We start from the raw sequence: 27,311 nt of genomic DNA, 5'->3' as shown, positions 1-27,311 counted from the left end.
AAGGTGCTGAGCTTGATACACAAAACCAACAGTAGCAGATATACTGTGAGCGAATTTTAACGTACTGGCTCCTATGTTATGCACCATTCGAATTTGATTCAGTATGAACAGGCTTCAAGAATGTTTGGTCAAATGGCCTAGTGAAACCTTTTTTTATATATGACTTTAGGAGTATTAAAAAGTGCCTTTAATTGTTATTATTTATTTCGGTAGATAAATGTTATATTCAGTCACATTATAGGCAATTTATTTTTGCACACCAAAATGTTTGTAATGAGCACAGGTGTGCAAGAAAGCCCTCAGGAATGTTGGTCACCTGTGCTGTGTTTCAGCTTTCAGCTCAATAAGTGGGATGAGTTGACCTCTCAATATAGTGCTGAGGTTTTCCACTTTTATTTCTGTTGTACTAAGTCGCACAGACTACCACTGACTGGCATCAATGCAAGATTGTTAAAGGAGTACTGACACGAAAATTTGGTGTCCCGGCTTCTTAAGTAGCTGCTGACTCCATATTTATGGTGCGAAGCCTCAGTTCCATGAGAGTGCTACAAATTAATAATTACAACACCTTTGTACGGCTCGTCCAAAACACTCTTCTGGCAGAGAGGCCTCGGACATGAAAAAGGTTATTTGTCGCTTCACCGAAAGTGAAGTTGGCAGTGTGTAGTAGTTGAATTGAATTGAAGTTAAGGGCATGAACTGATTGTGTCGCCGAAAGCTGCCAAACTGTCCCCTCTGATTGTTCACTTCTCTTGGAAATACAGGGAGACACTCCCTTCCCTCTTGTCCCGTGGAGTGTTAAATGGACTGGGCTTTAATCACCACGACCGTGGTGTGCATACACGTTGGCAGTATCCGGTGCCATGAAATTGCAATTGGTTTCATCGCTACATGCGTAACCTTTTACACCTCTGAAGCAGCACTGCTCTTGGCATGCATTTTGAGTCCTAATAAAAAGTAATTTAATTAATTATTGCATACTTGGGGAATTGAGATGCCATAATTTATTTATTCGGTTGAGGTCTATCAAGTGAAGTAATAAATGGGACAAAAATTGTCAATACTTTCAATTTGACAAGGCTTAAATTTGGCAGCTTCACAAATCTAGTCATATGCTAAAGTGCTGGGCATGGTCTGGTGAAAAGGGATTGTTTAATAAGCTGGTTGAAGCTTCGTATGTTGATATATTTTAAGTGTGTGATAAGTTCCTTAAATTTGTGCCTTTTCATTCTTTGCTGGCCACTGGAACCATTGTACAGTGCCTGGATTTCTTTGTTTTAGCCGTTGTGCAAGCTTTCTAGTCACTAGATCGAAGTATATATTTGTGGTAAATGCTGAATATGTGATAAGTTCAGGTTTCTTATGTTTGTGCCATAGGTTTGTCATTATTATTTTATTGTGCAAGACCGTCTCCTGGCCACTGAACTTTTTTTACATTACCTGTATCTTTAAAAATACTGTTCTAAACATGTGCAAACTGTCTAGTCACCATTTGTACTCATTGTTGGAAGGAACTGCAGGACTGCAATATATACAATGTGATATTTCTAATAAAATATTTTGTAAGTGCTTGCTTTGCATGTAATCTTTCATAGTGCACAAGAGGAACTCCAAGAGGTTTCTACCTTGGCGTCTGAACAGCCCGAAACAAAGCCCTCCAAAGCTTTTAAGCACTTTTAAGTGCTCAAAAAGCAATCTCGTGGGAATGCAAGCCAATGGCTTGCATTTTCGGGACTGCATTTTGAGCTTCCAGCAGTGAGTAAAAGCTTTGGAGGGGTTTATTTCGGATGTAAAAATTACTCCCATTTACTGCCCCAGAAACGGGGGGGGGGGTAGGGGGGAGTAAACTACAATGCCTTTATTTCCACCTATTTACTCTTAAATTAACACAAAAAAACACCTTTATTCCACCGCAAATGCTCCCAAATGGAAATAATAAAACTCCCATTGTACCTCTTCGAATTTCTGCAAGCGGGAGTAAAATGATACTGCTGATTGCTCCTAATGTACCCTGCAAACACTCTCATCTAAATGGGAGTATTATTGCACTCCCTTCAATGAGAGTAGAAACATGTACAAAAGGGCATGCGCTAGAGGACAAGCCAAAAATGCCCATCTGGGTGTTTTTCTGTTTACAGTGTATGAAGTTTGAATTTGGTACTCCTAAATAAATTAATCGGAATAACAATTACTCAGTATACAATTCCCCAACTTTGACTATTTCCTTTCTACTGCGATGGCTTGTGAAGACACGCAGCATTAACTACTATGCCCATATGGCAAAAAACAATTACACTAACTGATGCATTAGTTTTTGTTTTTGTTTTGTATTAAGGTGGAAGTTTAAAAAGCGTATTCATTAAAGGAACAATTTATATCCATTCTTGTGTAGCACGCAGCTACAAAGGAAAACTCCACGGGTTTCTGAGAAAAAAATCTTCGTAGAAACATTCGTCCTGGTCCGCGATTTGAACACGGGACAAACACCTTTCCGAGGTGGTTGCTCTAACATCTGAGCTAACCAGGAGGCTAGTAGATAGCAGTGCTAGGACAGATTATTTGACAACTTGAAACACAAGGACACTGAACATAGCACATTAGTTCTACGGAACTCCGGAAAGCGCAGGAAGGTTCACGAAAAGAATTAGTGACATCCATCCCTAAGTAGCGCGAAGCTACAAAGGAAACCAACATAGGCTTCTCAGCTACGAATTTTTCTTCAACTACGAAAGCTTGTTTCTGAGAAACGCATGTGGGTTTCCTTTGTAGCTTCATGCTACTTACGGGTGGATACGAATTTTTCCTTTCATGAACGTTGCTCCAAAAGAGAATATTAACGAAAATATAAAGTTAACGAAATACCTGAAACATGAAATGAAGAATAAAAGCACCGTTATCATGCACAATTATGCAAACTGCGCGTAACGGGACAACTAAAGTGGCCAAAATTTATATATAGTATGCTCTAAATTATATAAATACCTTTATTTGCACATTTTTCACCTCGCATAGACTATATGTAACAATTAAAAAGAACTACATTTCCCTCAAGCAAAGCCCACTACGTGAAGCGACGCATCGGTGAATGCTGTAAAAGGCACATATCCGTTGTGACGTTAATGCGTCGAATGAGTCACCGTTATGAAGCATACATAGCGACAGAACGTTCCAGTTGTAATCGTTTGTGGAAAATGGGCTACTATGTGCTCTAAACGGTGCCATAGCTTCAGCATGACGATTTCGAGTGAGTCGTGACGTCACACACTGAATGCACGGAGCAGGGTCTAATGTGAGATGGTTGCTTTTCAAGTGAAAAAAGAAACTTAAATTCCAGAATTTCTAAACGTAGCTTAAGTTTCTGAATTTTATTTTGTTCGATCAGAAAAGTTGGGTAGTCCGGCATGCGGTATTTAGACACGATAAACCAAATCGATTTACGTTGAGCCCTTTCTAGAGCATCAATGTTTTTCTTATACTGTGTGGGTTCCCAAATAGTGCACGCGTATTCGAGGGTAGTTCTACTGATTCAATTATAGGCCAGCAACTTGGAGGATGGAGGACTTTGCCGGCATTCATATCTGAGGAGGCATAAAGTGCGGAAGGCAGATGCGCATATGTAAGATACGTATTTAATCCAACTGAGATTATTTTTTATTGTTACGCCAGGGTATACATTTTCGCCGAGTTCTTTCAGTAGGTGAGATGATAGCGTATATGGAAAACAAAAATCGTTTTCTTCCGGTTACATTAAAGTACACAATTTTGTCAGAGTTTAGTTTCGTACCCCATTGGTTGCACGATTGATAACTAGGCAAGCATTTACAAGCAGCTGATCGTCTACGCTATAGCAGTTTCCTTAAACATACCATAATCAGTCAGTGAATAACCTTATTTCGACAGGTTTCTACAGCAAAGCAAGGCTCCTAACACACTTCCCTGAGGAACACCTGATGTAACAGGAAGTTTGGATGAAAAGTAACCGTATATATTTACGAGCTGTGTGCGATTAGATGAGTGCGCAGAAATGACTTACAATAAAATTTAGAAGGCCGGTATTTTTAAGTTTCAAAATTAGTTTTCCGTCATTAATTAAATCGAAAGCTTTCTTGATGTCCAAAAACATCAATTTGCACGGATTTATCAAGAATACGTGTGAAAGTATGCACAAGGGAGACCAATAGAGTAAAAGTGCAAAAACCTTTCCTGACACCATGTTTCAAAGGGGTTAACGTATTCATATTGTTCAGAAAGTCAGCGATATAGTTGACTACGACATGCTCAAGAAGTTTGCAACAAGTGAGAGATATGCGACAATAATTTCATAACAATGATTTATCCCCTGTATTGAATACTGGCACGATTCGCGCTGTTTCCCAATCCCTGGGAATATTAAACTGAAAAAAATATGAGGCCCGTGTGGTTTCCAGAGAGCTATAGTAAGTTCTGGTGTTCACTGGTTTTCAGTTGTGCCAGCCCACGGTATATACAAGTATACTTCTCCTCGCAAGCGTACACATCAGTGGTCCGGTAATTCAAGAATGCGGTTTTCCGACATTCTATTTTTGATTACGCTGGCAAGATCTGCCGTCACTACCGTGGTCCCGGTCATGTCTCTGAGTTACGCGGAACAACAGCCTGTTTGTTTCATCAAAACCAGATTGCGACCCAAGAAGCGGCTGCGTTTAAATTGTATCGGATATACAAATATCCCTAGATGCATTAAGGACAGGCTCTGCACGAAACAACGTGCGTAGTTAGCGTGCATTCAATGCGAAGAGGTACAAAATTGCAGTAGGTGTCCGGCCCAAAATAATTTCTTGGCACGGGTCACATCAGCCCACGAGACGGCAAGAATATTAAGGCATACTTTTTACTAATATAAACTTCTATAAAGAAAACACAGGGAAATGCTCTTACCGCATGGTAATCGAGATTGACGGTCCTTCACCTCGCAGAACGACTGGAGACTCGCGGCCAATGGTGATGACTTAGGCAGAACAAATGTCCGAAAGGCCACCGCTTTGCGGCGAAGTTGTCCTTAGTGACGGTACGAGAAAATTTCCCTCCCCATAGAACCGAGAAATGCGTTCCAAATATTACGCTCTACTCACACCAGCTGGTATCACACAATCTTAGGAACGCTTAGATGCACCATCGGTGCACTCAAAATAAAACCGAAAGGGAAGCTAGGGAAAATTGGCGGAATGTATACCGTCCGACCCGTAAATCATTCGAGGACTCCCGATCGCGACCGCGCATGGGGAACCTTTAAGCAGTTTCCCCGGCCGCCTGCCTCCTGCGCGGGGAATGGGACCGCCCACACGTATGCCTTTAGCAGCGAAAGAGTGGGCGGTTCACTGTCATTGGTTGGAAAACGTGGGGTAGAAGCAGTGGAACGGCGGTGCCTTGGCACCTTGAATAGGTTGCTCGAGCTTCCGGGCCCGACGTCAACAGCAAGTTAGTGAGGGTTTCGACAAACAGGTTTCACTGCTCACAACTCGTGATGCCACCTCCCTTCCAACTTTCTTCTGCTCTTTTTTTTCTGACCTTTCCCAACGGCGGGTTTGGAGTGTCGTCCCCATGCGTGAGTCACTGCGCCTTTTGGGCTGTTTCAAGAAGAGCCCGTTTCTAGCATGACCTGCTCGGACAGGTCGTTACGCTCCCACTACGACCAAGTTATCTCAATCGCGCAAAATTATGGCCCACGCTGAAACGGGCACAGCGCTAGGGACCATCCTCAATTAAATGCGCATGGGTGCAACTCTTCTTAAATGATACGTAATAAAACAAAATATCCGATCACAAAAACTTTTACAAGAGCAGCTTCATTGAACAAAAAATGTCTTCATTCAGCTAGAAGTGTCGAGTAAGGGTTCCAAAACTGCTTATTGGGTTTAGACAGCCAAGATCAATAATAAGAAAGGTTAATTAGCGCAAATTTGTTAATGACGCACGTAACTGTGCAAATCACTCCTTGTCTAGGGACTGTCAATCGGGACACTCGCATGGTAACAAAAACATTATCAGAATTTATATATGACCTCAAGGGGTCCCATCAAATGGACATAATACATGAAGGGTAGGCATTGTGATGTGTTAAGCGCGCGAATACAGCGTCGTGGTCAGAAAAGAAAAGAAGAGAACGACAAAGAGCTCACGTGCGGAGGCGAATCCCATGCTGAGCGGAAGACGACGACATCGAGGAGCGTCAAGCACGGGAACGTGCGGCGCAATTATAAGATAGAACAAAAAGAAAGTGACCCGATCGGGAGAGTCCACGGAGTTCCCATAGGCCAATCAGGCAAAGACAAATCGGCCAGAGCGCCAGAAAAGCGACGCGCGCTGACAGAAGAAGAGCACAGTTCGAGGAAGCGACGCAAGGATGAAGATCGGCCGTTGGGTTCCGGACCCGGGGCTCCAGGGAGCCACCCGGCCGGGGCATCGTGCCGACTCGTCTCCAGGCGTCGCTATATACTCTTCTCTAGCACGGACTGCTACCCGAGACCGGAGCGAACTTCGGCACCCGCAGGCAGAGTGCGAGCAGTCGGGCTACAGGCCCGAGTTTTCACCCCGCTGCCTGGTCAGAACGCCACTACCACCTGCGAGTGCCGCCAAGCCTCCTGCATCCCCTCTCCAAGCCGGAGCTGCTACGCTCCGGTTGCTGGCTCGTCGGTCAACTACATCGACACTGTTGTGAGACCACTGTGCCGATGAGACCAACGCCACTTTTACCACCGCCTCGTCTCCGCCCCTCCGCGTCGAATTATTCCGTACGTTCACAGTCTGCCCCTAAGTGAAGTGACATTGGTACTTTCATAGTTCTGTTTATATTACTTCCTGCTGTGAATGTTTCGTTCAGTGCTTATGTTACGTGTTTCACTCCGCGCTAGTTGCATTAAAAGTTTTGTGTACGTTTTGCAACCAATGGCTTTGTCCTCAATTGAGTTGAAGCAGCTGAAGTCACTGTATGCGTCCAATCGGCAGCTGGACAACGCGCGAATCGGAATAAGCTCGTAGAGAAGAAGGAAGTGCGGCGGCAGCTTGATTTTATAGCACGCATACGTCACACCTGAATTGAACTGAGAGCAGCGCTTCGCAGTGATGCGTGCGTAATCAGGCAAATTGAACGAATTTTTTTGACGCCAGTGGTTTTGGCACGCGCGGCTATTCGCATGCGCAAAACAGCCGCAACTGGACCTACAGCAATTATCTTCAACTTTACAAAATGGACATATGTGCCGTAAAATGTTTAATAGGGAGTTTCAGTTACGTAATTAGTTCATTAGTGAATGGATTGCTCTGAATTCTTCTACAAATTATGTCCACCTGGGCAGATAATTCTTCCGCAGCGACACGATTGGAATAAATTTTATTGGATTTAAAGATAAGATGTTCGAAGCAAAATAAAACAGACACTAAAAATAAATTATGGAGTTTTACGTGCCAAAACCACTTTCTGATTATAAGGCACGCCGTAGTGGAGGACTGCGAAAAATTTGACAACCTAGGGTTCTTTAACGTGCACATAAATTTAAGTACATGGGTGCAAGACACTAAATAAATTTACAAATGAATAAATGAATTAAAGGGAAACCGCGAATAACCTGCTTACAATTACGTTAGGTGAGTTGCCGCGGCTTTCTACATATTGCATACGTTCGTAACGCAGATGGAGTGCTAAACACCTGAGAACGTTGCGTTATTAAGCATGTGTTGGCATCGTGGGTCATGGCGGCCCCTCAGCTCGCTTCCCAAAAAGTGCCCGTCAAAGATGGGCTGGCTCAAACATTCAACAGAGAATATAGAAATAAGACGTTGTAGAACGTCGAAACGATCTAACGCATTGTTCACAGCCAGTTCCAGTTATAGAGCATAATATGCCCACCATATTCAATTTGAACAAAAGTAATGCCATCTCGTAAAAAGTGGAACAAATAAAGGCAGCCACTCGCAGTTCACGGCTAGGTCATGTAGCACTGTTACACCGTAAGCTGTAAGAAAAAGAACAACATCTGAGGTAGACATTGCACAACGCTTAAACTGCTGCACAGAAGTATTTTCGCAAAACATAATACATGAAATGTATTTTACGAAAATCCGAAATACGCAATACATGGCTGCAGCTGTGACAGTTCTTGAAGCCTCCGTAAATCTTTTAAAGGCGCTAATTGCACACTTTTCCAGTTCTTTCGGTGAATATAACCCCGTCATCTGTCTTGTTTTTTTGTTTTTTTCTCAGCGGGTGCGACCTCTTCCAGAGCACAGAATTTATGACTTAATTTATTTCTAAATCCCTGTGTGCAGCAAGATTAGTGCAGGAAAAGGTGCTCATTGTTCACACAAGGTGTCCTCAAATCGCGCGCGCGCTCCGCCTCCTGCACCCGTCAAGTTGTTCACGGCCACGTGCGAAAGATAAGCGGCAGTGAAGCGGGCAACAAGGGCTCACGCAAGGCACGTGCGAATCGCAGCAACGTGTCATCAGCGCGAGGTACGAGGGAAAAACGATGAACGGGTGCGCAACTCTGCCGAAAAGACTGTAAACGTTGGAGTGAGACTATCGCTTGGCAGTTTGCCGGGCACAAGTTCGCCCAGCGTCAACTATAAATTACACTTCTGAATTACACTTCTGGATCAATTAGAAATGTAACGTACTTTCGAGAACTGTATGTTTTCAAAACCTCGCATCTCTCGATATTCGGACGGGCATTTCGCGCGTAGACTGTCCCGTGCATCACTTGGTGAAAGTGTACTATATAGACGTGCCTAAATTCCAACTTGCGCCGCGCGGGCTAAATTGCCAGCGACTGTGTTGCCCGAAATGCCACTGCATCTAGAAACCCACTGAAATTCCGCGATAAACTTCTACCTCATTTGTGGTACAGCTAAGCTTTCTTTTCGTATTCCCTCCAAATTGGCCCAGAGCATGAGTTGAACGAAAAACTTTGAGCTATATAGAGAACGAAGTGATAAAAAGTATGGGACTTTCTTTTGTTCCATCCTCTTAACAGAAAACCTGACTACTACGCATTGCACGTTTTTTCATTTAATTTATGGTCGTCCCTATCTATGTTTGCATATATTTATTAATTGTTCTGACATTACCACTCGGTTCGTGGCCTATCCCCCATGGCGGGTCTGTTTTCCATTGGTAAAAGGATCATCATCAACAACATAATTAGAACCTGCGTTGAGCTACATAGAAGCGAAGGAGACGTGAAGTGACGACATAGGTACACTACTCATAACCAATCTGTTTCTCACGAATATTAGCTAGAATGCCAGTTCCGCGAATTTCCTCTGTATAAGCACATACCGTCTTCGTATAGGCCTCCTAATCCTACGCCCATAATTTTGCGATCCAGCTTTCGTTGCTGGCATCCCAATTTCTCCTCATGTTCGTGTTGTTCTTCATATCTCTGCCCCCCATAGGTTCATATCGGCACAATGCCGGAAGTGCTTAGCGTTTTTATTTAACCCTCAGCATGCTGAGTGAGCATTTACTTCCAGAAGCATGAACACAATCGATTGTATGAGAAAGCAATCTACGGACTATAATGTGGTGATCTGGGCCCGTATTCGCAAAACGTTTTTACGCTAAAAGCGTTCGTGCCGGCCAATAGTGATGTATAGGACATATTATCAGCGGAGGCGATCAGCCAATGAAAAAGTGCACTAACGAACGGAAAGCTTTGCTAATTCGGGCCGTGTCTGATAATTGAAGCTTTCTTGATGTTTACTACGGAGTCTTCTGAACTAGCCCCTATCGTGTAGAACAGCGTATAACCGGTGGCCTATCGAATGGCAGAATGGTGCGAATGAAGGAGAACAAACGCGGCCGGGGACGGGCGAGGACGAGGTTCAGTGAAGTAGATTAGAACATTTAAAGGCGTTAGCCGTGGCTTATTGTGATCATTGCAAACACAGACAGTGATGGTCATCTAATAAGGTCTTTTTTTCCTAATTAAAATCTGTGCCTGTGCTCGTTTGCGTGTATACGTATGTGCACGTTACAGACAGGGTCTCCGTGCTACAGCGTCAGCTTGCGGACAAGAGAAAGCAAAAGCTGAATTCGTATTACCGTTTTGTAAGCGGATAAAATTCTATTTGAAACAGGTGTTTAGCCAGGCTTCTTGGTGCAAAGACATTCTATTTGATTATTTCTATTTTCAAGCACCTCATGCACTGGCGGCACCACTCGGCGAGTGGCAGGAAGGTATAAGAAAATGTTTTTTTTTTGTGTGTGTGTGTGTGTGCGTGTGTGTGATATATTTGCGCATAATAAGATTTTCATACCAACATGCTCATTACCCGCATTTATAAAGCAATAAAAAACGTCAACAACGGGGCGCTCAGCAACGACAGAACAAAAAGCGCGCGAAATACAATCACTAGCAGGCATTACGTGAAAGAAGACGCTTATTGAAGGCTTGTTTGTAAGCGTTGCGCTCGCCATCATTTACGCAGGGAGCAACGCATACTAATAACACGAGTGAATGTCTACATAAACATGGCCTTAGCGCGCGTTTTGAATGTAATTAATTGCGGATATCGAGTGTGACCGATAGTGTGTCGAGCCGTCATCTATGACGAGTCGCCATTGCCAGAGCAGGCGCCTTGTGAGCAGTCTCAGCCACTCGTTGGCACCGAAGGTCGACGACCCAGTATAGGCACCACGCGAACAAGCAACTAAACAAACAACACGTCAACAAACAGAGCTCTATATCCTCGTGTGTAGTTCTTCTATAGAGGCGTTGCGGGTAAACAAAAAAAAACCATGGAGTAAAAGCCGATGCGCTCGTTACCGAGGCCAGCAGCATCGCAGCGCAGGCACCGAAACAACCCTCGTAGCGACCCAGGCCGGTCGTTTTACAGTGCCGCTTCCATAAGGTCAGTTGGGGGTCATCTGGGGAAATCATTGAACCCACCGCGACCAGTCCTCCGACATGTCACCAACCTAGGCCGGGGTGAAGTACGGAACACGCGCGATCGTCGACTCGGCATCTATGCTTCCGTTTCCTCGCTTCACCACCAACCCGGTCCCGCCACCCACTCACCCCTTTTTATTTTATTTATTTTTTTTGTTCTGAAGCGCTCTGTCCACCTTCGCCGACAACTCGCTCTCAGCACCCGCGACAATGGCGCTTTGTGTGCAAGAGTCGGCAGAGACGAACCTTTCGACCACGTACGGCCAACACGACAGAACATGCCCGGTCCTCACCACGCCACCGTACGCGTGAGCGATGGCAAGAGTCGGGTTTCTCTCTGGAGACCCTCGGGAGGGGGGAGGGAAGGGGGGGGGACACCTGCTACTGCGGTGCAGTGCTTTTCAATGCGGGAGCAACGCCTGAGCTGCTAACGGGCGCACGCACTTGCGCCGCTCGACGACACCATCGAGACTCCATTACAGCTATAATAAATGCAAGCGTAGCTTTGTAAATGTAAGCGTATAGTTCCAAAGTGCATTCCCGTAAAGTTGTACTCCCTTTAATTATGTAACCATTGTTCATTCAATTGTTCACTAAGAATTGTTTTACCTTTTCGTTCACCGGACTTAATTTTATATTATATTTACCTATTTGTGATCCTTAATTCTAACTTTTTATATAGTTGTGTGCCCACCAGGCAGTCTCACAACTGAGAGCAGGAGTATCGAAAACAAATAACCTACACGTGCAAAACGCAGTCTTACAAGTAAATACTCTCAAATATGACAATTGTCGTGCTGAAAAATAACATCTTTATACCACTGTAATCAAATGTCGAAGAAAAATTATTCAAAATGAAGCCTGTACGCAAGAGACAACGTGACGCGTCATCAGACTATTAACCGTGATCGGGATAGCCTGTGTAACTCTGGCGAACTACGGTTCGCGTTAACCACGGTTGAGCGAGTTAACCGCGGTTAAGTATAACCGCAGTTAAGCTGCCCGTGTAACTAGGGTAAAATACCGAGCGATCTGTTTGCGCGACGGCCCATTTCGTCGCTCAGAGCCATCGCGCACAAAATCGCTTTCATGGGGTTTGGGCTTCACGCGTGCGATGCTCTACAACTGATTTAAAGAAACTATAAATTAATGGAAATGAAAGTGGATGAAAAAACAACTGGCCGCTGTTGGTGGAACACGAACCCACGTCTTCGCATTGCGCGTGCCACCTGGGATCGCTCTGCCTCCGCTGCCATGTCGGCACTGAGGCCACGCCGACTACGGAAGCTGCAGTATACTGTAAACCACCTTGCAATTTGCACCTTTGACTTGTGTATATGATTCTGAATAAGAAATGTGTGCGAGCGTTCCTACGAAAAACGATGGCCTTGTGCAAAACTGGGCCCCTCGGTTCTCCTTAATTTTGTCTAGTACGTGGCAACCGACCATTCTTTGCGTCTAGCCTGCTAGTTAGTCCTTCTCGCAGTCTGGTCATGCAGCATCTTTATCTTTTATGTTCGAACCAGTGATGTCTTCCTTGTAACTGGCTCTCTTATAGTGTTTAGGGCACACAAGGACATCATGAGCTTTTTTCCCCCTTTTTTCCCTAACTTCTGACATTTTTTCAATTAAGATTTATTTTGCATTCTTGGAAAGGTGGCCATACAGCAGCCTGTAATTCTCGAAAAGCTTGTTTGCCAGCGATCAGCGGCAAACAAGCGGCTATTCGACTGTGCAGTTCTTTTCCTGGTAGTCGTACTGACCTTGCGTTTAAAGCGATGCTAAGTGTCCGTGATAGTCCACCGTGTACTAAGTACAATCGTGTTCCTATAATTATGCCGGAATAAATATTCCTGCTTTAAGTATGTGCGTGCGTTTCTATATTCGTTATCCGATTCGATATCCTATATTGGCGACGAGGACTTAGGGAGTGGTCATCTGTTGGATGCGCCTCGCTTGCGTAGTATGAGGAATAATAACGCGACGTGCTCGTCATATTTGGCTCTAGGCGCTCAATGATAAAACCACGCGGGAGCCCACTTGGACGTCTCTGTAAGTACTCCCGAAACGAAGGGTGTTTTAAATGCGTGAGCATTTCTACGGTTACCCAAAGAGAAAACTGTTCGTGCGTCCCTCCGGCGCGTAAGACGATCGCTTTCAAGATTGAGGCAGCCAGCTGGGGAAGACGACGACGACGATCGCGTGAGCAGCGGCACGAGCGCGTCTCTGTGAGCACGTGACGTGTCCAATCAGGCATGCACCGGAACTGTCGAGCACCTGGGGAGGTATTCTGTATAAGAGTCCACCTGACTGTCCATTTCAGCCGCTGCTGATCGGATGCAGCTGTACGAACGAGGAAGAGACGAGCGGCCCTAGCCAATCCGGAACGGCCGAAATGGACAGTCCACTAGGTGGACTCTTACAGAATACCTCCCCAGCCGTGCCTTGGGATAGTGCAGTAGTTTCCTTGCGATCATCAGTTCGCGTTGCGCCGCCTTCTGGAGCAGTTCGTGTCGCCGCAACGCTGTCGCATTTGCCGTAATGGCTCCAAGACGAGCGCAGCCGCTTAGTGGAGAGGAATGCAAACGCAGGAATGCACAGAATCAGCGTGAATACAGAGTGCGCCAGAACCAAATGAACGATGCTTTTCAGAGCCAGGTGCTATACACCAACACGCTGCCGGACGCAACAGACACGAGGAACGACGCCGTGCCGACGCCGCCCGATGCATGACGTTCGGGGCAGGCTGTACACATGTCCTTCATTATTTCCCTCGTCGTTTCACCCCACGTCCACATCAGCTGCGGACTCACAACAACACGCGTGAAGATCGTTTCTACTCGCCTTTTCAACGTCGTCTCGTGCAGGTCGCACTTAACAGTTGGGTGTTGAAACCGCGCTTCTGCGCTTCGCGATTCTTTCACGCCCGTTCTCGCACTTACACCAAACACGTGCACCACCGCAAGACCGCTCAACACCACGTCGTTACTGCGAAATGCTTGCGCTTCGTACAGGTAACTCCCTGACGAGATCCTACATGCAACTTTTTACTGACAAAATAATAATCTTGGGCAAACAGACAGCACATGCAGAATGGTTTACAGACACCATATCTTTACCGAATAGGTACAGTTAATTCCAACTGCGCGCGCTCACCGCGATGGAGTACCCCGAGCCGGCATCTTGTGTGAAAGGTCGGTAAACGCTGAGAGAAAACTATGTGAAATTAGTTCTTATAGTGGGGTGCCTGTATAACCAAATGGGGCATAACAGAATTAAGCCTCGATGCAGCGATCGCACGGGTTCGCAGCGACCGACTGCGCGTCTGCATGCGTGTCCGCGCAGAATGTATCGCTTTCGCTGCGAGCGCATTTTCACGCCACGCTTTGAGCTTTTGACCGCAGAATATGAGAATTTGGCAGTGCGCAAGCAACCATTATTGTTCGAAAATAATTTCATTATAACTATAGGGACTTCGACGCCCACGGCGACTTTTGTTATCCATGGCGTTGGCATCCATGACTCAGTCTTTTTCTTATCTTTTCTTGTAAATTCTAGGACGTTTCAATATCATTATTTCGCAAGTTGCATCGCACTGTACCGGTCGGTCTGCGGTCGGTTTATCGGTCTTCTTTCTCAGCGAGCAATTTCCAGCTGCTGCATTTTTTCCATAATCAAAGGCATACATTATTTGGTGCTAACACAAACATGAGCATTTGCTATGCTTTTTTAAAGGTTTTTCCTGCCATTCCCTTTCCCTTCCAGTCAACTTGCCAGTACCTAGCATCAACAAGTTCATAGACCACGGTTTCATCATATTAGCCGGGCGGCGCGGGCGGGCGAGCGTCTCAGAGCGCACGGTTTCCGGTAGTCACCGACCATCGCACTCCCGACACCTTATCAGAGATCTTTAAACGCGTTGAGTTTAACTAGTTAACCTCACTTCTTTTCCTTCTCCACTTTTCCCTTCCTTCCTTCCTTCCCCGCGGAAGTGCTTGCTGCACACCCGAGTGCTAGCCGATGGCTGCTTGCCTGTTCAAAGTTTCGCGATCCAAGCTAGACGCAGCTTCCTGTCCTGCGGGAACGTGCGAAGGCTGACACCGGGCTCCGTTGCGTACGTCCAACACTGCTGCACCGAGCACTAGTCTACCATGTTGGATGCCTTCGAAGGCAGCCACTACTTATTACAGGGATTTCAAGTGTTCAGATTCCGATACATAGCGCAATGAATGACACAGGGACAAGCAGAACACAGGACGAGCGTTCTGCTTGTCCCTGTGTCATTTTTTGCGCTATGTATCGGAGTCTGAATGCATCCCACCAACACGCCCAAACTCCTTCCCTGCTTTCAAGTGTTGTCGACCAGACAGACACCCGAAGAGGGAAAAACCACTCCACTTAATCAGAACCGCAGCTCAGGCGGGACTTTAGTTTTCAGCTTGCTTCGTTGCTTCCGAAGCAGCCGACGCGGCCGATGTGTCCTCGTGATCCCTCATACCACGTCACGCCGACGGTAGCGCTAGCATTTCTAGTGGTGGAGCTCGCCCCCAATACCTACTGTTCGTATTCGATTCGTCTTAGTGAAGTAGGTATTAGATCGCCTACTTCTATTATTTACATAAAGGATTATGACTGATTATGAGTGGATTTCTGTGGTTCACCACGTTCCTGTCAATGTCCCTTGGTCCTTCCGTGAGGGGGTCCCCCTGATCACAACTTTCGCCGTATGGTCGGCGGTCGTATCGTATGCTTTGACGATATAAGCCTTGTCCATGACTTGTATTAGCTGCATCCTGATGTACTCGTCCGAACTCTTCCTGTGGGGTGCGCTGATGATTATAATATTCTGATAGGTATTTGGGCACAGAATGTCGTTTACACACTCTTCCGAAGTCGCACCCGTTCCCTGAAGAATGGCCCCGATGCTCGGTTGGCCGCTTTTTTTGTAAAGATGCCCGCGAATACACGCAAATTGCTTTGAGCAGCCAGTAGCGCGGCGATTTTACGTGTATTCACGGGCTTGTTTCACGCTCGGAAAAACACTTTTATGCAGCATGTATTCAGCAACAGAACGCTGCATCGGGAGTTTCTCACGTCACCCTGCAATTTCCTCGTTCCCACTTTCCATACAATTTTATTATTTGAAAAGTTCTGTAATTAATTAAGACCAATGATCTAAGTAGGCGAAATGAAATGAAAACATCTGGTTGTCTCAAGCGACGGCAAACAGCATTACCTTGGTTATGTCCAGTTGCGTGACATTTCGCACATTTTTTTTTTAAATCTGGTGCATGATAGGTAATTGGAACACCCTGTATGTAGTATATCCACGCAAGAATTCAGGCAATGGAAGCACGTAGAGTAACGCCGCCAAGAGCTGCAGCTAGGACTGGCGTGCTCTCGCTAATACGGCGAAGGTGCGTAGCCTAGTACGACGCTGATGACGTGGCCCTGTCTGGACAGATGCTGCTCCCTTTGTTCAGAGCGTGTAACATTCCCAAACAAAAACCACCACAGTGACAGGTGACAGCGAGAATCACACAGAAGTGGAGCACGTGTGCTCAATGACCTTCCGTTCCAGTGGAACACGGTCGGTACAGCGCTTTCATTAAAAAATTAAATAAATACGGAACCGAAAAAAGATCCCCTGGCAGTTATTTTGTAACGTTCTGTTCCATGCTGCCTCCCGTATAGATGAAGGTGAAGCCTTCAGGGCCACAGTAGTGACTAACTGCTCAGGTGTTTCCAGGTGAGGTGAAATGCAGGATATGTGTACCCTTTGCGATACGTTTCAAGCATGAAGGTGCTCGGTTCCCGGACGCTGTGCTGCGCTTGGGAGAATACGCACAACGAAATAACCACAGATATAAGCGAGACAATAGCGAAGCGTGGTCACGTGTCAGTCTCATTGTACGTCGTGCGAGCAAATGCTGCTCTATATGAGCTCTTCTTATGTATCTGTTGTGTCCAGAGAAACCCGCGTGAACACCAATCGTTGTACTTCCGACTACAGATAAGTCATACCGAAACTTGAACGAATATCACGTCCGTATAATCGCACGCTCGAAGAAGTAAACGACACTTTTGTAGGCACGCTCTCACTATTTCCGTTCATAATGCAAGGTACGTTAACGTAAAACGATTTCACACTTTTCTATACCGTTTCTGCAATCAGGACTCCACCGTTGGTCAAAATTTTCTGTGGCCATGCCCACGTCAGAAAAGAAGCACGAAAGCCATCCTCATCTGATAACCCACTGATTATGCATCATTAAACTGAACAAAAAAATTTTCCGATTCTACGTGTTTTGTGCCATTATCCCTCAGATATTGGTCAAAAGATTTCGGGCTGAACCTATTTCACCTGTCACACGACCTCACAAGTGCGCGAAAACTCACCGTGTTAAAGGGACATGCATACGCATGAAGGCTGTATTAATATGCCGAAGAAAACACCTTTTTCTTCTTCTTTTCAGAATAGCCAGAAGCTCCCGTGTTCCGAAAAGAATGGGAGATGGCTGCCCGTCGGTCGCTCTGGCACTGGTCATTCGAAGGTGCCAGAAAATATGCATTTACTTGTGTATGATAAACATTTTTGCGTGACAGCACAACATCATCGAGGCATTCCGGCACGTATACGACATCGCTCTGCCAGCTGTTCTTTGCTGAAGATCCGTTTAAGCGGCATTCCTATAAGCTTCCGTTCAACGCCGCCGCGATTTTCGACCGGCCATCACTAGCCAAGCAAGGAGCAACGGGCCAAAGTCTGTCGAGGTAGGCAACGATATTCGCTTTGAAAGCAAACAAGTGACCGCGTATAAGCGACGAGAGCGTTTCATTGGCCTGTTCAAACAACGCGTCGGATCACCGCCTGGCGGTTGCGTCGGTGGTTACGCAAATTAGACATCAGTACGTTTGCATAAAAACACACTGGAATAGTTTTACGCTGTAGGGCTGTCATGTAACAGCCTCGTGTACTCAGTTACCAACTACAACATACGTGGCGGAAAAACTAATTACACCAAAATTTATCCACTGACTCGCGCATTTAATGTGCCCTAAATAGCGGTTAGCCAAGAAAAGAGGCGTTATTCACCACGTGCAACACAATTTTCTTTTTGACCGCATATGCGTGAGCCATTTACACTCAGCAGGCAAAAGATATGACGCAGCGTGCAACCTTACATCCCAAATCGTGCGTCATTCAACTCCACCGATTTCAGCAAGGTTGAAATCTGGTGTAGTTGGTACGGTTCCATAGGTATGTGACTGTGTTTAGTCTATCTGTCGCATACCAATGGGTCCACTGACTTCTATTCTTCTGCACTACATAAGTGCGTCATGCAGGTGCATCATGTGCATCAGAAAACAAAACCATAAGTATAGTGCACGAAAACAAAGTACACGTACAGCGCAAATACTACTAGCTGGAGCAACAAAAACAAACTGCTAAAGTCTCTGCTTCCCCCCCCCCCAAACACATGGCACAGCACGTCACTATTTAATCAAGCAGCAAGCGGGCAAATGCACCGACGTTCCCTTGCTTCCGAGAAAGACAACGCAATAATTAGTGAAGCAACACATATGTACAGGGACAGCTCCAACTCTAATCGAAAACTGTCACGAAAGCGTTACAGAGCGTGACATGTGATAAAACTACGTAAGCCACAGTACATATGCCGAGCGCATAGGTCTTATAGACTCGATAAATACGCTGTTGCACTAAAATGCACAGTTAAAGCAGCGTACTGTGGAAAGGGTTCTGGCACTCTATTTTCATGTTCTATTCTTCACACGAATGGGCCTTCGTATAGCTCTGCACTAACATATCCTTAAAAAACCAGCATACTTGCGAAATGTTTAGCATCAGAATCTGGTACTTCAAAAACGAACGGCTAAAAAGAAAAAAATATATATCTTACTGCATGGTTTGCGACGTCAACATCCACTCGCCTTCGGTCAGTGACTGCAGCTTCGCTACATCCGGCGACAATATGACGAATCTATATTGTCGATTTGACACAATTACATGCAGCGGCGCTCCGTCAACTCGTCCATATCACAGTCGAGCACATCACCAAAGCAGCGCACTCCACGGGCGATGGTTAACTCACGCTGAGGCGCGGGGCAGAGAAGGGAAGGGGCGCGTTCGATGCGGTATACAAGCTTCGACACGCCCAAAATCGCTGCTAAACAAGCGACGAAAGAAAAAAAGAAAAAAAAGAGGAAAGAGGAGGGAAGGGAATTTGAAGAGAGGGGGGGGAGGGCAAAAGAGGGCTGTAGGCAAGCGATCTCTCGTCGCTCTGAATGAAGAGGCACTGTAGTGCTTCCTCACACACTGCAGTACAGAAGAGGGTAAAGAGGAAGCTTTAGCTCGGGGCCATGACTCTAACTTCCATATTCCAATGCACGCCAAATCCAGAAATGCTTTTTTGAGACAACTGCTGGACCGCTGTGAATGAAGTTTGTTGTATTTCAGAGATAAAGTTAAAAAGCTCTAGTGAATAAGAAGCTGAATGACCACCATTGTTTCGCTTTCACGTCGTTTTTAGAACGCAAGTAGGTGGCGCCACTAAAATTCAATTGTGGGGTTACAACAGGTATGAGGTACTGAGAGGCATTTGGAAGGGAGTAATGGTGCCGGGGCTTACTTTCGGGAATGCGGTCCTGTGTTTAAGGGCAGAGGTTCAGTCGAGACTAGAAGTAAATCAGAGAGCTGTGGGAAGGTTAGCACTAGGTGCCCACGGGAAAACCACAAACGAAGCAGTACAGGGAGATATGGGCTGGGCATCATTCGAAGCAAGGGAAGCTCAGAGTAAAATCCTATACGAAAAACGGCTGAGGAAATTGGATGATAACAGGTGGGCAGCTAAGGTGTTTAAATACCTATACAGAAAGAGCGTTGACTCACAATGGCGGAAAAGAACTAGGAAGCTAACCAGTAAGTATGCCAGACACGAGGACGAAAAAGGACAGAGCATTAAACGACAGGTTAAAAATGCGGAAGGTAAAAATTCGATAAATTCAATGGAAAATAAGCATAGCGTAGAACTATATCGATACTGGAAACAGCAGATCAGGAAGGAAGCGTTTTATGATAACTCAAGAGGCAGTGCCCTACTCTTTGAAGCTAGATCAGGATGTCTTAGAACACGGAGCTATAAAAAGAAATTTAACGAAGAAGAAGACACATGTACTGTGTGTGGTAAATATGTAGAAACAATGGAACACCTCATACTAAAATGTGATGGTATCAATCCCGATGTCGATGCGACCACAGTCACCCTTCCTGAGGCCCTAGGGTTCAGAGATAATGATAGTCATGTAAATAAATGTGCGGTGGAAATTAGCAAAAGGCGATTGGAGGATTGGTGGCTCAAAAGCAGAGAGGTGACATAAGGTTAAAAGGGTAGGAAGACGTATTTAAAGAAAATCGAGAAATTCAATAACACACAACACAGATAAAAATAAAAGGCAAAATAAAAATCTGAGCATGGTGGCAACTGCCATCGCCCCGTTTCAAAGGGGACGCTCCTACCTTCCATCCATCCATCCATCCATGTGGGGTTTAACGTCCCGAAACTGCTCAGTGAGTTACAGGCAACGCCGTAGTGGAGGATTTCGCAATAATTTAAAACACCTTGGGTTCTTTGTACCATGCACCCAATGCATGGTGCACGGGCGTTCTCGCATTCCGCCCACGTCTGAATGTGACAATCGAACCCTCGACCTAATGCTCAGCAACACAACACTATAACCCTTGAGCCACCGAAGCGGGCAGGTGACGCGGTGATATTATACAGCGCTGTAAATGCCCGGTTCGTTTCAGTTCCTGACTGCATACCTGGCATTGCAAGCAACGGAGCCCATTCGGCTGAAGATAGGTTGCGAAGCTTAAATGTGGAACTGCAAGAGAAAGCGATCACTTGTTACCCTACCATTGTGATTTACATTTAAAAGAAAGCTTCGAGCACCTGTAGTTAGTAACGACCAAAGAATTACAAAGAATCTCCACCCACAACAACCTAGTGCACCTGCTCTTCATATCTCAAAGATATCTGAAGAAGTTGGATCTTAATGACTTTGATCGGCCATTGTATATGCTATGCTAATTATAAATTAAAGGAGAGTTGTTTCCAGCTAAACTATTAACTTCGGCTGCGCCCCACATCATGATACCCTATAAAATGTGTCTCGACGTTCAGGTTTCATCCCGAAACCAGGGACAGACCGACTGGTCTGTACTGAGAAAATTGTTGCTTCAAGCGCGCGATACCGCTTGACGTCCTGTAGATTAGCGATTCTAATTTTCTGGCGCATCTGTGCAAGTTTTGCTTTAGTTGGACAGTGTGTATGTAACCTTGCAATTCGGTGGCTGTCACACATTCATTCCTTAGAACGCCTTAATACGCGAACAGTGTGAGTGAAGCAGCCCCAGTCGGATTTGTAGCGTTTCACGTTTAATCTGCAGAAAGCGCAATCTGTATTTTCTGCAGGTCCCATTCAAAGAACATTTCCTCAAGCGTCATGCGAATTCTGTGTCTTTTCCTGCGAAATTTCGCATTTGAATGAGCTTGGTTCAGGCCAGCTTGGCATATTGTCATCGTCGTTACAAAAGACTTGTGCCTTACCGGATGCTCGCAAATCCCCATGTCCCATATTTCATATAGAGTTTGAACTTAGTACTCCTAAATAAATTAATCGGAATCGTGAAATAGCCTTCCTCAGTATACAGTTCACCAAATTTGACTATTTCCTTTCTACCGCGGGCGCTTGTCAAGACACTCAGCATTAACTACTATAACCATATGTCAAGAAAATACACTAATTGGTGTATTAGATTTTGTTTTGTATTAAGGTGCCAGTTTAAGAAATAGCATTCATTAAATGAAAAATTTACATCCATTCGTGTGTAGCACGAAGCTACAATGGGAAAACCCCTCGGATTTCTCAGAAACAAATCTTCGTAAAAAAATTCGTCCTGGTCCGCGATTTGAACACGGGACCAACATCTTTCCGAGGTGGTCGCTCTAACATCTGAGCTAAGCAGGAGGCTAGTAGATGGCAGCGCGAGGGCGGATTAATCGACAACTTGAAGCTCAAGGGCACTGAACATGGCAAATAAGTTCTGGGGAATTCGGGAAAGCGCAGGAAGGTTTATGAAAAGAATTAGTGACTTCCACCGCTAAGTAGCACGAAGCTACAAAGGTAACCAACAAGGGTTTCTCAACTACGATTTTTTCTTCAACTACGAAAGTTTATTTCTAGAAACCCATGTGGGTTTCCTTTGTAGCTTCGTGCTACATATGGGTGTGTGCCAATTTTTCCTTTCATGAACCTTTCTCCGAAACAGAACATTTACGAAAATATAAAATCAACTAAATAATTGAAACATGAAATGAAGAATAAAAGCACCGGTATCATGTAAACTTATGCTAACTGCGCGTAACGGGACATCTAAAGTGCCCAAAATTCATATATAATACGCTCTAAATTATACAAATAGCTTTATTAGCACTTTTTTCTACTTGCGTAGACTCGTGTAACCATTCAAAAGAACTACATTTGCCTAAAGCGAAGCGCACTACGTGAAGCGAAACATGGGGCAATGCTCTAGAAGGCACATATCCATTATGACGTTAATGCATCGAATGAGTCACAGTTCTGAAGCATGCATAGCGGCAAAACGTTCCAGTTGTAATCTTTTGGGGAAAATGGGCTAAGATGTGCTCTAAACGGTGCCATAGCTTCAGCATGACGATTTCGAGTGAGTCCTGACGTCACACACTGAATACACGGAGCAGGGTCTAATGTGAGATGGTTTCTTTTCAAGTGAAAAAAGAAACTCCAATCTCAGAATTTCGAAATGTACCTTAAGTTTCTGAATTTTATTTTGTTCCATCAGAAAAGTTGCGTAGTCCGGCATGCGGTGTTTAGACACGATAAACCAAATCGATTTACGTTGAGTCATTTCAAGAGCGTCAATGTCTTTCTTATAGTATGTGGGTCCCAGATAGTGCACGCGTATTGGAGGGTAGTTCTACTCATTCAATTATAGGCCAGCAACTTGGAGGATGGAGGACCTTGCCGGCATTCATATCTGAGGAGGCATAACGTGCGGAAGGCAGATGCGCATATGTAAGATATGTAGTTAATCTAACTGAGATTATTTTTTATTGTTACGCCAGGGTATACATTTTTGCCGAGTTCTTTCAGTAGGTGAGATGATAGCGTATATGGAAAACAAAAATCGTTTTTTTCCGGTTACATTAAAGTACACAATTTTGTCAGAGTTTAGTTTCGTACCCCATCGGCTGCACGATTGATAACTAGGCAAGCATTTACAAGCAGTTGATCGTCTACGCTATAGCAGTTTCCTTAAACATACCATAATCAGTCAGTGAATAGGCTTATATCCACAGGTTTCTATAGGAAAGCAAGGCTTCTAAAACACTTCCCTGAGGAACACCTGATGTAACAGGAAGTTTGGATGAAAAGTAACCGTATATATTTACGAGCTGTGTGCGATTAGATGAGTGCGCAGAAATGACTTACAATAAAATTTGGGAGGCCGGTATTTTTAAGTTTCAAAATTAGTTTTACGTCAGTAATTAAATCGAAAGCTTTCTTGACGTCCAAAAACAACATCAATTTGCCCGGATTTATCAAGAATTGGTGCGAAAGTATGCACAAGGGAGACCAATAGAGTAAAAGTGCAAAAACCTTTCCTGACACCACGTTTCAAAGGGGTTAACGTATTCATATGGTTCAGAAAGTCAGCGATATAGTTGACTACGACATGCTCAAGAAGTTTGCAACAAGTGAGAGATATGCGACAATAATTTCATAACAATGATTTATCACCTGTATTGAATACTGGCACTATTCGCGCTGTTTCCCAATCCCTGGGAATATTAGACTGAAAAAAATATGAGGCCCGTGTGGTTCCCAGAGAGCTATAGTAAGTTCTGGCACTCACTGGTTTTCAGTTGTGCCAGCCCACGGTACATACAAGTATACTTCTTCTCGCGAACGTACACATCAGTGGTCCGGTAATTCAAGAAGGCGGTTTTCCGACATTCTATTTTTGAGTAAGCTGGCAAGGTCTGCCGTCACTATCGTGGTCTCTGTCATGTCTGCCAGTTACGTGAAACAACAGCCTTCTTGTTTCATCAGAACCACATTGGGACCCAAAAATCAGCTGCGTTTAAATTGTATCGGATATGCGAATATCCCTTGATGCATTAAGGACAGGCTCTGCACGAAACAACGTGCGTAGTTAGCGTGCAATCAACGCGAAGAGGTAGAAAACTGCAGTAGGTGTCGAGACCGAAATAATTACTCGGCACGGGTCACACCCGTCCCACGAGACGGCAAGAATATTACGGCATACTTTTTAGTAATATATAACGAAAACATGGGAAAATGACCTTACCGCATGGTAATCGAGATCGACGGTCCTTCACCTCGCAGAACGACTGGAGCCTCGCGGCCAATGGTGATGACTTAGGCAGAACAAATGTTCGAAAGGCCACCGCTTTGCGGCGAAGTTGTCCTTAGTAACGGTGCGAGAAAATTTTCCTCCCCAGAGAACCGAGAAAGGCGTTCCAAATATTACGCTCTACTCGCACCAGCTGGTTTCACACAATCTTAGGAACGTTTAGATGCACCATCGGTGAACTCAAAATAAAACCGAAAGGGAAGCTAGGGAAAATTGGAGGAATGTATACCGTCCGACCCGTAAACCATTCGAGGACTCCCGATCGCGACTGCGCTTGGGGAAGCTTTAAGCAGTTTCCCCGGCCGCCTGCCTCCTGCGCGGGGAACGGGACCGCCCACACAGCAGCGAGAGAGTGGGCGGTTCACTGTCATTGGTTGGAAAGTGTGGGGAAGAACCAGTCGAACGGCGGTGTTCTGGCACCTCGAATAGATTGCTCGAGCTTCCAGCCCTGACGTCAACAGCATGTTAGTGAGGGTTTCAACAAACAGGTTTAACAGCTCACAACACGCGATGCAGCCGCCGTACCAACTTTCTTCTGCTATTTTTTTTTTCTGACCTTCTGACAACCTTTCCTTCATCAACGGCGGGTTGGGATTGTGAGTGACTGGAGTGTGTGTGGGGAACGCATGAGTCACTGCGTCTTTTGTGCTGTTTCAAGAAGAGCCCGTTTCCAGCACGACCTGCGCGGCCAGGATGAGCTTCCTACTACGACCTGCACTACCACTCAGTAGCGCACTATTTTTACGTACGGCTCGTCTACACCCTGATTCCGAAATGCCTCCGTGACCACTGAGGTTTCGACTGAATCAAAAGCTTTCTCGTAATCAATGAAAGCTGTATATAAGGGTTGGTTACATTCCGCGCATTTCTCTATCAGCTGATTGATAGTGTGAATATGGTCTATTGTTAGGTAGCCTTTACGGAATCCTGCCTGGTCATTTAGTTGACGGAAGTCTAACGTGTTCCCGATTCTATTTGCAATTACCTTAGTAAATACTTTGTAGGCAACGGACAGTAAGCTGATCGGTGTATAATTTTTCAAGTCTTTGGCGTGCCCTTTGGTACGTGTTCCTCTCTGCCGGCGGCGGCCCCCTTTGTCCGCCGCCGGCCGATGATTACTTCGGCTCGTCGGGGTCCCGGCCTCGGCGGGCGCGCGGGCACTCTTGCGTCGTCTCGATGTTCTGAGGCAGCGTCTGCCGATCGTGCCCCCGTCTGTTCGTCTGTCGTTTCTCTCTATTTCCCTTTTCTATGCTGTGGGGCGCACGATGGCAGGCGCTGACCGAAGGATAGGCAACTTCTTACTGCTCGGGTTCTTTGTTCCTCGTCTCTTTGTTCTCTCTCTCTGTCGCGGTGCGCCATTAGCGGCCACCGGCGACCATTCGGCCCTGTTTTGTGTAATAAGATTCATATTCGGACGTGACGTTAAAACGTGTGTTTGTATTGACTACCAGTTTAATAAATGTACTTTCTGGCTTCTCGAGAGCTTTGCCTAGGGTCTCCCTTGCTGCGCGCGCGGTCTCGCCTTCCCCTAAGCTGGGGCCGGCGGGGCGCGTACGCGCGCAGCTGCGCGTCGGCACACGGAGCGGGCCGGAGCAGGCGCGGGCGCGCGGTGCCCTGCGCGCGCGGTGGCTCGGAGTGCTCGAACCCGCGGTGGTCGTCCGGCGCGCGCGGAATCGGAGCGTGCGCGCCGTGAGCGTCGCGGGAGGAAGACCACAAATTGGCGCCCAACGTGGGGCCAGGGGCCTAATCAGCCTCTGGCCGCCGAGTGTCCGGGCCGCTGCGTTGCTGAGGTTGCTTTGCGAACGCGTTTTGTTAACCGAGCCATGTCTCTCCCCCGTGTGCCGAATTCCTTTATTTTCCTCTCGCTCTTGCTGTCATACCTTGCCTCAGTAAAAGTAGCATGGTAAGCGTATCGGACAACCGTTTCGAAGTTCCGCGCTGCGAAGCGCGGACGAGGAAAGGAGTCAAGTGGCCGCCGAGATGCTGCAGTCGTCATCGATTGTGGAGACCATGCGGGGCCGGAGGTCTCGCCGATTCGTACCGGGAGGGCTGACTTTTCCGTCCTTCCATCTGATCAACGATACGGTGAGTCTGACGGATTTTCGTGGGTCTCTAGCATCATTGCCATTCTGGCGGCTGCTAATTGCGCGGACTGCTCGGGTACAGTGCCTCTAAGGCCGGCTAACTCTGCAGATATTGGCGGCGAGGAGTTACGGAGTCGCCCTCTATCGGAAGCGCCTCGCTGGCGTAGTATTAGGGATCACGTGGCGCGCTCCTCATAGGTTTTGCTGTCAGCGCTCACTGAAAACACCACGCATGAGCTCTCCCGGACATTTCTGTAAGTACTTTCGAAACAAGAGAAGTTTCTTCCAGTCTAAATAATAATCTTGGGCAAACTGAAAGCACATAATCGTTTACAGCCGCTATCTCTTTACCGAATACGTACAGTGAACGCCACTGCGCGCGGTCGCCGCGATCGAGACTCCCGAACCGGCTTCTTGCGTGAAAGGTAGGTAAACGCTGAGAGCGAACCATGTGAAATATGTTCTTATAGTGTTTGTATAACTAAATGGAGCGTAACAGAACGAAGCCTCAATGCAGCGATCGCGCAGATTCGCAGCGACCGACTGCGCGTCTGCATGCTTGTCCGCCCACTGTTTCGCTTTCTCCGCGCGCGCGTTTTCGTACCGTGCCATGAGCTTTATGCCGCAAAATATGAGCATTTCACAGTATACAAGCAACCATTGTTGCGTGGGCGCTATCAGAGCTGTTCAAAAATAACTTCATTTTATAGACTTCGACGCCTACGGGGACTGTGATGTGCCGTCGCGACGATTCAATCTTTTTTCTTCTTCTGAGTTTTCGACCTTTCGATACTATTCCTC

At 46.0% G+C, this 27,311-nt stretch overlaps 1 protein-coding gene across 4 annotated transcripts in view; it reads right to left on the bottom strand.

Moving 5' to 3' along the window:
* LOC135913268 (neprilysin-1-like) overlaps positions 1 to 27,311 on the bottom strand; it is a 159,969-nt gene that overhangs the window by 85,884 nt on the left and 46,774 nt on the right. The window contains exon 1 of one of the 4 annotated variants that reach the window (XM_070538386.1): positions 24,361 to 24,399. The exons of the other annotated variants lie outside the window; for them this stretch is intronic. The gene's annotated coding sequence lies outside the window, so the exon portion shown is untranslated. Of the gene's footprint in view, positions 1 to 24,360; positions 24,400 to 27,311 lie in introns of those variants that run through there. 4 annotated transcript variants of the gene reach the window in all.

This window comes from Dermacentor albipictus, chromosome 5 (genome assembly GCF_038994185.2).
Source record: "Dermacentor albipictus isolate Rhodes 1998 colony chromosome 5, USDA_Dalb.pri_finalv2, whole genome shotgun sequence".
Classification (NCBI taxonomy): domain Eukaryota; kingdom Metazoa; phylum Arthropoda; class Arachnida; order Ixodida; family Ixodidae; genus Dermacentor; species Dermacentor albipictus.
The sequence above is the reverse complement of the archived record's forward strand: the minus strand, read 5'-3'. Positions and strand labels throughout refer to the sequence as shown.